Source organism: Megascapheus bottae, chromosome 3 (assembly GCF_031878675.1).
Source record: "Megascapheus bottae isolate mThoBot1 chromosome 3, mThoBot2.hap1, whole genome shotgun sequence".
Taxonomy (NCBI): domain Eukaryota; kingdom Metazoa; phylum Chordata; class Mammalia; order Rodentia; family Geomyidae; genus Megascapheus; species Megascapheus bottae.
This window is the reverse complement of record NC_143511.1, coordinates 27,040,436-27,053,598: the sequence shown is the minus strand read 5'-3', so window position 1 is coordinate 27,053,598 and position 13,163 is coordinate 27,040,436.

The window sequence follows — 13,163 nt, the reverse complement described above, 5'->3', positions numbered from 1 at the left end:
AGTGCTGGTGGCTCGTGTCTGTTATCCTTGCTACTCAAGGGGCTGAGATCTGAGGATCGAGGTTTAAAGCTAGCTCAGGAAAGAAAGTCTTTGAAACTTTTAACACCAATTAATCACCAAAAACCCACAAGTGGAGCTATTGCTCAAGTGGTAGAGCTGTAGATGTAAACAAAAAAGGTAAGAGACAGCATCAAGATCCTCAGTGCACACACACACACACACACACACACACACACACACACACATACGCATCACATAAACCAGTGTTAAGTAGCAACTTGCATTCTAGAAGCAAGAGTAATGCTGCTGAAAGTGTATAAATTATCCATGCTTGAGCTTTGGCCTTTTGAGTCAGTTCCATTTTTCAGTATAGGAAAATAACCCTTTTTCTTATTGACTTTGATCCCTCTTGCTATTTTTTATTGTAAACACTGAGAGACTGACTATCATGTGTCTAGCCATCTCTGACTGCTCTTGCTTTGTCATTAATTCTTCTCTGAGGAGATGGATAGCCTGTGTAGCTTTCCTAATTCATGATACACTACTGTCAGTAGCCTATAAATAATTAATGAAAAGGGATTTTTTAGTGAAGGAAACTGTCAAGCCCATTAGATTTAAGTCCTAGTTTCGTTCCCTTCCTGTAACTTTTTTATTGAGATTTTTACAGTGTAGAATCAACTTTTGGAAGGCAGTAAAATGGCACTAATTCAGACAGCAAGGGCTTGAGAGAGGGAAGAACAGTTAGAATGAACAGAAAATTATGTTTTTGAAATGTTACTTATTTTTAAAAAGTAAAATTAAATAAAACAACCATTATGCCAGGTGTGCCTGGAATCCTATAATACTCAGGAGGCTGAAATCTAAGGATTATGGTTCGAAGTCAGCCCAGGGTAGGAAAGTTCAGGCAACTCTTATCTCCAATTCAACATCACAAATAGCTGAAAGTAGAGCTAGGTGGTAGAGTGCTAAGCTTAAGCACAAAAGCTCAGGGACATGATATCATCCTGAGTTCAAGCCCCAGCACCCGCACACACAAAAAGCAAAACACTGTGATTTGAACTGTTTTACCAAGGGCTTTTTTCAGTAGAGGTATTCTAGTAAGACCCTGTCTGTTTACAAAGAGGGATTCACTGTAGCCTAAGTAAAAGGACATAGTAGGCCCAGCAGGTATTCTCAATGGTCTGCACCCAACGTTGCTCAGCATCCACCTGTCCTTCTATTAGTAGGGCTTTTGAATGAAATTCTACAAAGGCCTCTCCCTGAAATAGGATCAGAAGTGTTGTGGCTATAGATTCCTGCAGAGGAGCCTTAGACAATGGAAGACATGGTGCATTCATCAGTCACCTCACTTCTGTGTCACTACAGCAATGTGCTATTTTTTGTTTTTGTTTTTGCCAGTCCTGGGGCTTGAACTCAGGGCCTGAGCTCTGTCCTTGGGCTTTCTCAAAGCTAGAGCTCTACCACTTGAGCCATACCACCACTTTTGGATTTTCTGTGTATGTAGAACAGAGGAACCAACCCAGGTCTTTGTGCAAGTTAGGGCCAAACTCCTGGCCCTTCAGCCATGTTCTACACACACACACACACACACACACACACACACACATACATATATACACACACATGTGTGTGTGTGTGTGTGTGTGTATTGTGATGACTAGTAATCAGGTATATATACATGCAGATGTTAACCTATCCATAATAAAATGGCACTCTATTAGTTGTATAGAAAGTTTTAATGACAAGTATTCCAATCTTCTCTCAGCAACTTTTTAAAATGTGCTAGCATATGACTTTAAGGCTTCTCTTGCACCTCTGAGCAAATAACCTAAGTTCTTCTGTCTTCTACCTGAAAATTCCTAGAATCGCTGTCTCTAATACCTGGTGATATGAGAATAATTTCCTGTGTTCACGGGCAGGTCAAGTCATATACATGATGTGTTATTTGTAGATGGTGAGTCTAAGTTCTTTATTTTCTCAAACAAATCCCATAGGAAATTAAGCTATGGAGGCAGAAACTTCTGAATCTTTTTAGCGTCTGCATCATCTCTCTTGGCTTCAACAATCAGTGAAAACAGAACCAATCTACTTGTTACTCATAAGTCAGCTTTCTCTGCTTTCTTTGTGTTTACCATTGACCAATCCAATACCAGCTAAATGTGACTTTTTTGAATCTTCAAATCCCCAAGGAAAGGACAATTTTACTTTTTCAACGGAGTCTGTGTATTGGTCTAATTGGCTGTGGACAGAGATGGCGTCCAGTCTCACTCCTGTTGGAGGCTTAAGTGAAAGGGCTGGTCCAAGTTAAAAAGAAGAAATTTAAAAGAGGAAGACTTTTAATATTCTTTAACCAGAATGCCTGTCATTATAAGTAAATGATACTTCTAAAATGCTTGAGGTTATTTGAATATTGCTTCTTTAATAGAATAATCATTTCCCCTTCAATTTCTCTATTGGTAAATTTGTGTTGAACTGGAGCAGAAATAATGATGGTCATATCTAGTTTTATTTCCTTGATCACTGTGGTTATAGGTAATAATTTTCTAATGCTTCTGTTTCTATAAACCATATTTCCCATTTGTCTTTATACCCTATACATGGTGTTAAAAACTCTAAACCACACATTTAATGGAGTTGATATTAGCAAGGAATGATTCATAGGTCACAAGTCACAATGAGGCTAGTCTCATCATTTAATAAAAAGTAGATCAAAAGCTAGATACAGTAAGCTTAATGTCTGGCACCCTAGCTACCAGGAAATCTGAGATTGGGAAGAACATGGTTCAGGCCAGCCAGAGTAGAAAAGCTCAGAACAGTCCATATCAATGGAGAGATAATGAACACAATGGCTCACACTTCTCATTCCAGCAATGACAAGAAGTCTAACATAGATAGATTTTCATCCAAGCATGCACCAATCAGGACGCAAACCACTGTTTCAAAAATAACCACTTATATTCAGGCTGGAGGTGCGGCTCAGTAGTAGAATGCCTGTCTAACAAACCAAAAGTGCAAAATAAGTAAACAAGGACCACCTTTTTCATGTGTTTGCATGTTGTCAAGAAACACAACCACTAAGCTTTATAATAAAAACAGAAGCCAAGATCTTCAGAGAGTTCGATCCAGCAGTGTGAGCAGTGAGCTGTGAGAGGACACACATGAGATCACAGCAGAGATATCAGCTGGTTGGCTACTGCTGTTATATGTGTGTTGAGGCCTTGGCTTTATTTGGGCATGGTGTGATCCACTGGTTTCCCGTGACTGGTTGAAGCTCTTGCTTGTGATTAGCTGAAATCAGGCTATTCACTGTTGAGTTTTGATTTGTTTATTTAGTAAGTTAGGTTGCAGTTTGTTCCAGAGAAACTCAAAGTACAAAGACAGCCTCGGGCCAATAGCCTGCCTATTTAATAATGTGTTGGCATGCCTCATCCAATGCTCTGTTCTTACTAAAACTAAATAAACTATTGTGGGATAAAGTAATGACAATATGTAGAATAACATGGGTTTCATTAATCTGTAATGTCTCCTAAAGCTCAGTTGTAGAAATTAAAAATAAAAAACATGAGGTTAGAGCTCCTGGCAGCCACAAGCCAATTAATTTATCGTATCGTTAAGGATTTACAACTGCTCTAGAATCTGCTCTTTCCCAGAGATGTTTTGTCTTGAAGGTTGATAATAAATTGGCTTAGATGTTTTTTGTTTCTGTTGATGCCAGCCTGATGAATGTCTTGATGCAGAGCCTGTGCACTTAACAGGGAATACCATGTGCGTGTTAGGAAGCGACCTTTCTCAGGGAGAGGATACAAGGCCGAGCCCTGGCACCACACTGTCTGCTTGGATCCTGGCGAGCCACTTACTGACTGACCTTGACTGTGTTGCAAATGCTTTCCTGTCTAATATCCTCCTGTGTAAAGTAGGGACCGCAGTATTCTGCCTTGTAGATTTACTCTGAGGATTATTTCAGGAGCAGAGGTTAGCCTTGAGTTTAGTGTCACTCTAATAAAGTCACAACAAAGCTAGAAAGAATGATTGTTTTGAAAGTAAGCCAGGTGCTGGTGGCTCACACCTGTAATCCTAGCTACTGAAGAGGCTGAGATCTGAGGACTGTGATTTGAAGCCAGCTATAGCAGGAAGTCTGTGAGACTCATCACCAATTAACTACTCAGCAAAAGCTGGAAATGGTGCTGTGGCTCCAAGCTAGTAGAGCACTACTAGCTTTGAGCAAAAGAAGTTCATTGACAGCTCTCAGGCACCAGGGCAGGAGGGGAGGAAATGGATCCAATCTCACCGTGCCACTCACTCTGAATTGCTTCCAGTCATTGTAAAGCTGTGATCTCTCTTTCTCTGCCTCTCCATCTGTCCCGTTTCCTACTTCAGTCTTCATCCCAGATCAGTCTCAAACTACATTAAATGACTCTGTCCTTGTCTTGTTTCTTCCTACCACTGGCCTTGCTTGATGCCAGAGCTCTACTCTCTTAGGCAGCACTCTCTGAGACTACCAAACACATTGCTAAGCAGCACCTCTAGTGTCTGAGCTTTGTTGAGCAGAATCAGAGCCCTCCAGGTATTCTCTAAGCAGTATACTTCCTCTTGCCTAGGGCTTGTTTTCATTCCACAGATCAGAAAAACAGAGTGTGTTTGTTTGTTTGTTGTGGGGCTTGAACTCTGGGCCTGGATGTCATCTTTGAGCTCTTTTGCTCAAAGCTAACCCTCTACCACTTTGAGCCACAGCTCTATATAAGATATTTTATGATAGTGCATCTTCTATCTGGTGAATATAACTGTAACCCCTCTATACATTAACATAAAAATATTTTATGAAAGGAAACAAGAAAAAAGGAAGCAAGAAAAGGAAGCAAGAGACATTTTTAGTTGCCATTATTGCTGTTTTTGTTTTCTTTTCCTTTTGTCTTGTTTGTATTTAAGAGAGTAAGGGAACACAGAAAAGGTACAACAATGGTACACAAACACAACAGTGGCACTCACTAGACACTGTGGAAAATGAACTTACATCTTGTAAGTGGGGACTGGAGAGCAAAACTGGAAGAGAGGGAGGGAAGGGGAGACATGGCTCAAAAAGAATTGTACTCATTACCTGACTTATGCAACTGTAACCCCCCTGTATATCAGCTCTATAATGACAATAATTTTTTTTAAAAACACTGTGTTGGGGCCGGGAGTTTGGCCTAGTGGTTAAAGTGCTTGCCTAGCATGCACGAAGACCTGGGTTCGATTCCTTGGTACCACATACCTAGAAAAAAGCCAGAAGTGGTGCTGAGGCTCAAGTGGTAGAGCTCTAGCCTTGAGAAAGTCTAAGGACAGTGGTCAGGCCCTGAGCTCAAGCTTAGGACTGGCAAAAATAAATAAATAAATAAAAATAAAAAATAAAATAAAAAGACTGTGTTTACTGTAGCATCCTATTGTTTGAGAAGCTTTCTTCCAGTAAAATAATAACAACAGATTAATTTGGGGTTTCTCATGTCTGCTGGCTTGCAGAGACATGATTTGAGTCCAGAGAGTAATTCCATCTTAATCCATGAAAGCCACCAAATATTGCCCACTGTAATAGATGTGGGAAGCAAAATATCACAGATAGATGAATAGGAAGGGGGAGGGATTTTCAGGATGTTTTTAAAAACCATTTATTTGCCCCTCGTCTGTATGTTTCATTAATTTGCACATAGTTTACAAGCCAATACCATCTCTAGTGATGTGCAGATATCAAGTAAAGAAGGATGTATGCAAATTCTGCTTGTGTTTGATAGCAAAGGTTTTCCTTGAATTGAATTATTAGCATTTCTGAGGATCTAATCAATGGGATAAAATTGATCAAAATGTCCTTCTTTCCCTCCTTACCTTTTAAGGACTAATGAAATATCACTGACAAAGGGATATGAATATTGCCCATTTTTGATGCATCTGGGAACCTTATCATGAAATCTTCATTTTTGAGTTATCCAACTCTTTTCAAGAGTTATTATTTCTGAAGTTATTATTTCACTTTGGAAAAGATTTACTATTCTCCTCTAGACACATAATCTCTAATCCTTTCTCTCAGAATAAGCTGACAATTCATTTGTCTCCTAAGCAATAAGACATGACTACCTCTGCACATAATGAAGGATGCCAATGCCTAAATTTATTGGAAAGCACATAGCAAAACCAATTGTATTAGTCACAAAAGTCTAATCAGTGGAAAAAAATTAGGACATAGACATTCATTTGAATGATAATACTGGAAATGACTTTCCAGACCATTTATTATCTGCTCAGCTTACAGATAAGAAAGCTCCAAAGATGAATAGATGTTTGAAGGTCACAAACTAGCTCCTGGCAAAGCCGGTTCTAAAATCCTGTTTCCCAGAATCTTCAAACAATTTTCTTTAACTAGCTTACTTCCCTGTATAATTCATGGTTAAAAAAAATGAAAAGGTATTTTTAATGTGCTTTTAATTTCATGTCTTGAAGGGCACGTTTATTTTAAATTTTATTGCAAGCCCAAGTCAAATGCTATTTACAGTGTACATGACTTCTAAATCACTCTCCAACCTGGAAACACTTTTTTAATTCTTTCAATTTTCATATGATGTCTTTTCCTATTATCAAACACTGCTTCTTCCCACCTGATAGTATACTTACTGAGTCCATCTCTTATCTTCTTTCCCAGCCAATAATCTTCCAAGTATCCAATACACTGGCTATGTCAATGTCAGTCAATATGTAATCCTAATCTTCCCTTCTCTCCCACTATACACTTTTAAACTTTTAGAACCAAAATCCAACTATCTCTAAAACAGTATAGATTGTTATTCTGAGGGGAAAATAATTCTGTTTGGTTTAAACCAGCAAAAGGATAATGTAAGGCAAATAATATACAGGAGCCTGTAATGTGAAAACATAATAGCATGGTTTCTGGCTTTCAATAAATTCCAGCATGGTGGCTAACACCTGTAATTACTCAAGAGGCTGAGATCTGAGGATTGCAATTAGCCACCAGAAAACTGGCAGTGGTGCAGTGGCTCCAAGTGATAGAATGCTCTAGACTTGAGCAAAAGGCGCAGGGACCACCCAGGCCCTGAGTTCAAGCCCCACAATTGACAAAAAAAAATTAAATAAAATAATCTAGATTCAAGCATGGCACAATAAAGTGCAAGTGAACCCACAAGCTAGTGAGATATTTTAAATAATTCAGAATTAAGAATTTTAAAAATTATTTACAACTTGCTCTTTTATTTTTGCTGCTGCTTAGAGAAGCAGGAATAAAAGTAAGATTCCATAGGAAACACCTAGGAAAAAGTCAAAGAATGAGCAGTATTGTTTAAAGACCTCTTCTAGTTTTTCTGTCTTCATCAGGCCCACAAATATTTATTAACTAGCTGCCACGTTTCAGTTTGATATGAAGATAAATAAGGAGGAGGAATCTTGCTTTAGGAAACTCAGAATGAAGGGTTAAGAATGGCCTGGGAGGGTCACTGAACAGTCATAGTTTGATAAGGAAACCTGATTTCATTTCTGCTATGTATTGTCAGGCAGAAATTCACCCATATATTATTATAGAGGTTTCACCAGAAGTTTTGAATCTGGAATTTTATTGAGAAATATATACGTTTATTTATTTCTTAAATGCTGATTTTGGGGGCTTGAACTCATGGCCTGGGTGCTGTCCCTGAGCTTTTCTGCTCAAGATTAGTGCTCTACCCTTTAGACTACAGAACTATTTCTGGCATTTTTTTTTATGGTCAATCCTCATGAGTAGCTAGAATTACAGTTATGAGCCTTCAGTGTCCAGCTCGAGTATGCTTCTTTTTAAGCATTAATAACTACAACAATTTTTTAAAACTTTGTAATACCTCTAAGAATGGTTTGCCAGCTGGATCAAATCAAGGGCTACCAGTACCATGAGATATTACTTAACAGTAAAAAGCAAAAAAGTATGATATAAATGAATCTCAGAAACATCTTGCCAGTAGAAGACTACGTAATATGTGATTCTCTTCATATGAGGTTCTAGAAAAAAGGCAAAACTAGGCTGACAGAAAGCTGACCAATGATCACCAAAGTTGGGGTCCAGGGAAAGAGGCCGGTCATACAGGGCTGAGAGGAAAAAAGCTTATAGGAGGAAAAACATGATTGCTCTTAATTGTGGGAATGTTTGTGTTGAATGTGATAATACCAAACAGAATTCTACTTTTCAAGTGGACAAACTTTATTGTGTATAAACTATATTGTAACGAATCTTGGAAAAAGCCACATAAGCAAGAATAATGTAAAAGAAATAAGTGAGAACTTAAAGAATGATTTTTTGTCTAAAAAAACTTTTTCAGAAATTTTTTCATCTCCAGCACTTCTTTTTCTTCCCTGAAGTCTGTTTGTTAAATGATTATCTTTTAAATTTGAATCTGTGTCTTCATATTGAAAATGTGTTTCTCAAAGACAACTGAGTTGTGTCTTGTTTTGGATACTTTGGAAGTCATTTTAACTCAGTGTATTTATAACCTTGTCATTTAAAGCGATTATTGAAAAAGTTGAATCACTACATTTTCAGTTCATTGGCCCTGTTTCTTCTAATCTTTTTCTGTCTCCTTCAGTTTTAACTGAGTATATTTTTATGATTCTACATTTTTATACTTTTAGTACATCAGTTGGATTGCTTTACCTTCCTTTTTCTTTCTTTCTTTCTTTCTTTCTTTTTTTTGCTAGCACAGATCAAACCCCAGTAACTCATGTTGGCTAGTTACGCACTTTACCACTCAGCTGTTAATGAGTTGTTTGAATTCCTTACATACATAGTCTATAATCCTATTTTTTAGATGTAAAATTTGCAAACAGAATTGTCTTTTCAGTGTTGTTTTCCTGTTTTGCAAATGCTTTAAATTGGTAACATGGAATCACATCTATTTTTGCTCTGCTTTTGAAATCGGATCCATTTTTTGTTTTTGTTTTCTCGGTCCAAATCTAGATCATGAAGCTTTTTAACCTATGTTTTCTTCTGGAAGCTTCGGGTCTTATATCTAAAATATAATCCACATTGATGACTGTGTATTTGAGAGGTGAGGCAGTTTTGCCTGTGTGTTCATCAATTTTCCCAACATAATTTTTGGAAGAGGCCTCTATTTTGTCCTGATCTGTCTGTTAGTGTGCTCTTGGCTGGGATTTTATTAAGTGCATCTCAGTCTGTGTGTGTGTTCTTTTCTGCCACTCCAGAAAAGTCAAGAAGGCTAAGAAGATATGCATTTGGGCATTTTTCTTCCTCTAGGATGAAAAAAAAAAAGTTTCCTTTAGGGCAGACTTTGTCTGCCAATTCTCCCAAAACTCTTAAAATGGCAATACACAGGCATTAGAAAGATGACGATGCCATTTGCAGGGAAATGGATGAATCTACATCAAATCATGCTAAGTGAGGTAAGCCAAGCTCAGAGAGACCAAATGCATGTTTTTCTCTCATATGCAGAATTTAGACAAAAAATGCACTGGGACATGATAAATTATACAGGTCTCTAGGCTTTCACACCCAGTGAGACCAAAGGAAGATTCTTTTAGGAGAGGAACAAAGGCACAGTGCCCTAGTGCCTCTGATCATATAATATTTATCATAACCAACTCTGGGAAATGAAAACAAGAGGTCTTTTTCTTTGTTGCTGTTTTAGTTTTCTTTTCTCTTTATCTGTTTCTCTGTCTTTGGGAAAGGAAGGACACAGAAATGGAGGGACAGACAAGCGGTGAACAAATCCAGCAATAGTACTCAGGACCCTGATGAACAGTGTGTGGTTGGAGAAGGAGGGAAAAACCTGGAGGGGGGGGAGGGTGACACTGTTCAAAAAGAGAGGTACTCTTTCACTTATGTAACTGTAGCCCCTCTGTCTCTGTATATCACCTTTAAATAATAAGAAAAAAAAAAACCCTGAAAACAATGGTGACCTTTCTTCTTGCCCTTCTAGAAGCCCCAAGTGATGATTTGTTCCAGATGTTGGCTGTGAAAGGCAGATTGAGCTTCTGGAGGTAAAGCTCCTGAATGTGGCTCGTTTCTAAAACTGGGTCTTGCTGAGGTTTTCACAATTCCTAAAGTTCAGCTTAGATTAAACAAAAAAAAAATTCTGGGTTCTACTTACAGAGACCTTTTTGCTCCTGGGCTGCTACTGTGGCAACATTGTCCCCTCAGTTTGTCTAGACAGTTAGGCAGCGGCTTATCTCATGAACCAAGTTCTGTGATGAATCTAAGAAGACTTTTCATTTGCTCTGTCACTTGTTATTGTAATAATCTGGCAGGCTTAGCTGCCAAATTGTTTTGGTTTTTGTGAAAATGGTTAACCTGCTCGACCACCTGCAAGTGGTTTCATCTTTGTGGTTATGGACTGTGAACCTAAGATGATGTCATATGGTCACTAACTGAATACCACCTGCGTGTGGTGTTTACCTTTAAAAGCTCAGCCTCGTGGCATAGCGGAGCTGCTCTCTACCAGCCTGAAGGTGGAGAGTAACCACTGCATGACTATTAAACTGACTCCTAGCTCAGTTTGCTGAGTGCTGGGGACACTATTTGCTCAGGGGCAGGGCCTCCCAAAGTGGCTTGGATATGACAGTTGTATGAGTAGGAAAGGATTCTTCCACCTTCTTTCTGTGCACTGCAATCTGGAAGTTTCAGTGTGTCAATGATGATATGAATAATTTCTTTTTCCTTCTTATCTTCACTGTGTTAAGATGGCTTTGTATTGCTGCTACTGAAGGAGGAAAGGAAGGTTTATTTAACACATGGTCATAGAGGTTCAAAGTCTGAGGTCTGTGAGTCACATAGGTGTCCTCTCTGTGGCACAAATGGCAGGAGCTAATGTTTGTCTCTCCTTTCCCTCTCCTTTCTCCCCTACCCTCCTCTCATCTCCCTTCCCTTCCCTCTCTCATTTGAGACATGATCACTTGCTTCTAAGAGGCAAAGAAAGGAGTGAGAGGGAGAAGAGGGAAAGGAGAGAGAGAGAGAGAGGGAAAGAAAGGAAGAGGAGGAAAAGGGGAGAATGGGGGAATGAGCTGGATTCCCACAATCCTTTGAGGGCACAGCCCCAGTGATCTGAGTGTTTCTCACAAGACCCAAACTTACAGGTTTACCTCCTCCCAGTAGCACTAGCATGAGCCTATCTCCTGTACCAACAGACCCTTGGTGGGGACTGACATTCCACAAAGTCCACAGCACTTCCACTTCTTGCTATAATGTACATATTTTGTTTATATGGACAAGCAAATAGCACTCTTTACAACAGTGGAAAACAAGACCAAGTTCAGTCTATTAAAAATGTCTTATTACGTCAAAAAAAGGCAAGTTGCAGAACTAGCTGTAGTACTTAGGGACAAAAAAGACAACCTCCTTAAGGTAGAACTGAAAACTAAAATCTTGTATCACTCACAGCTAACAGTCTATATTAAAATAGTCTAAATTTCCATTGTCTTTGCAAGCACAAGTTTAATATTCCAGTAAACTCCTGCCCATGCAAATGAAAACTATTGTTTATTGTAAGGACTTTCTGAGCGAAATATCAGCTTTTCAGGAAAAAGCATCATCTGACCTATGAAACCTCCCTCTCAAATGTCACCTAGGAATTTCTGCTAGTCCTAAAGTGCATGATATAGAATGAATTCTAATCAAGTTCAAATATCAAATCATTAATATAGTTGTGTGTGTGTGTGTGTGTGTGTGTGTGTGTGTGTGTGCGCGCACTAGGGCTTGAACTCAGGGTTTAGCTTTCTCACTCAAGGCAGGTGCTCTAGGACTCACCACACTTGCATTTCTATCAGTTCTGTTAGCTGGAGATTTAAGAGTCTCTTGGATTTGTCTGCTTAAGCTATCTTTGAACTGAAGTCCTTTCAGTAGCTGGGATTAAAGGCGTGAGCAGCTGGCTCCAGGCAAAATAAGCATGTAGAACAAATTTTAATTTAAACTGTCAAAGTGGTCATATCCTTTAGCACAGAAAATAATTAATTCAGCTTTCTCTTAACATTTTTAAATTCTTAAACATTTACAAATTATGTTTCCCTAACATAATGGAACAACCTAAAATATCAACTCAAAGATGAGAATGATAAGACAACACTCTTCACATTTGTGGAGGAAATTTAAAACGCTAACAAAGTGCAGAATAATCCGCATATTTATTTGATTTTTAGGTCAGGGCCATGATGGGAGTTTCTCGTTGGAAAAAAAATTCCCTTAAAAGTTAAATAAGCAGCTTTAGAAAAGAAAGGAGGTCCTTAGAAACTTTTACATCCCTGCTACAATGTACCATTAAATGTTTTTGACTACATAGATAAAGTAGCCCCATAAGATTATATTGCCAAGTTGTAGCCATCTGTCTGTGTGAAGTGCCTGACTGTCTTAAGTTGCCTGACTTGATTCTCTGAGGGACACAGTACTACGTCTGCTTCCAGTACTGTTGGTTCTGCAATAACACCTTTAAAATTCAACAGTTTCATCTTTACAAGATCCCATTGTAAGGGGTTGGCCCTGTGCAAATCTCCCTACTTCAGACCACGAAGCTTTATGATTAGAGGATAAGCCTGAAGGCAGAACCAGTCATGTGTGCCAGGCCTGCATGGAGGAGACTGAAGTTGCCTGTGGAGCTGACGTAGCTAAAGTTAGGCTGGCAGAAGGGCCAGCCAAGAGGCCTACCTACTCTCATAAGAGTACATTTGCTGTTGGCTCCAGAATTTCCCCATGAAAAATACATAGGCATGCCATCTCACCTGAGTGTAGGACATGGTTTGAAGCTATATGGAAATTCCCTCTTCTCTGAAGAGGAAAATATTATCATTCTAAGACCCTCTAGATGCTATGGATAATACTGAATTCCATTAAATTATGCTTTCCCCCCCTACATGAATACCTATGACAATGAATAGGAACAGTCAGAAATTAACAGTAACGAGATGGAACAATTATAACCATATACTTGCTCTAATTTGGATGTTGAACTGGGTCTGGTGGAAAGTTCATAGAATCTCAGCTACTCAAATGGAGATAGAAGGGTTGAGGATTCGAGGATACATCCGGCAAAGTTATGAGATTAGGTAGGTAGGTAGGTAAGACAGACAGACGGAGCTGGGTGCCAGTGGAGGTGGTATGAGCCAACTAGAGTGTGCAACAAAATAGAAGAATTATGATCCCAGGTGACCCGGCAAAA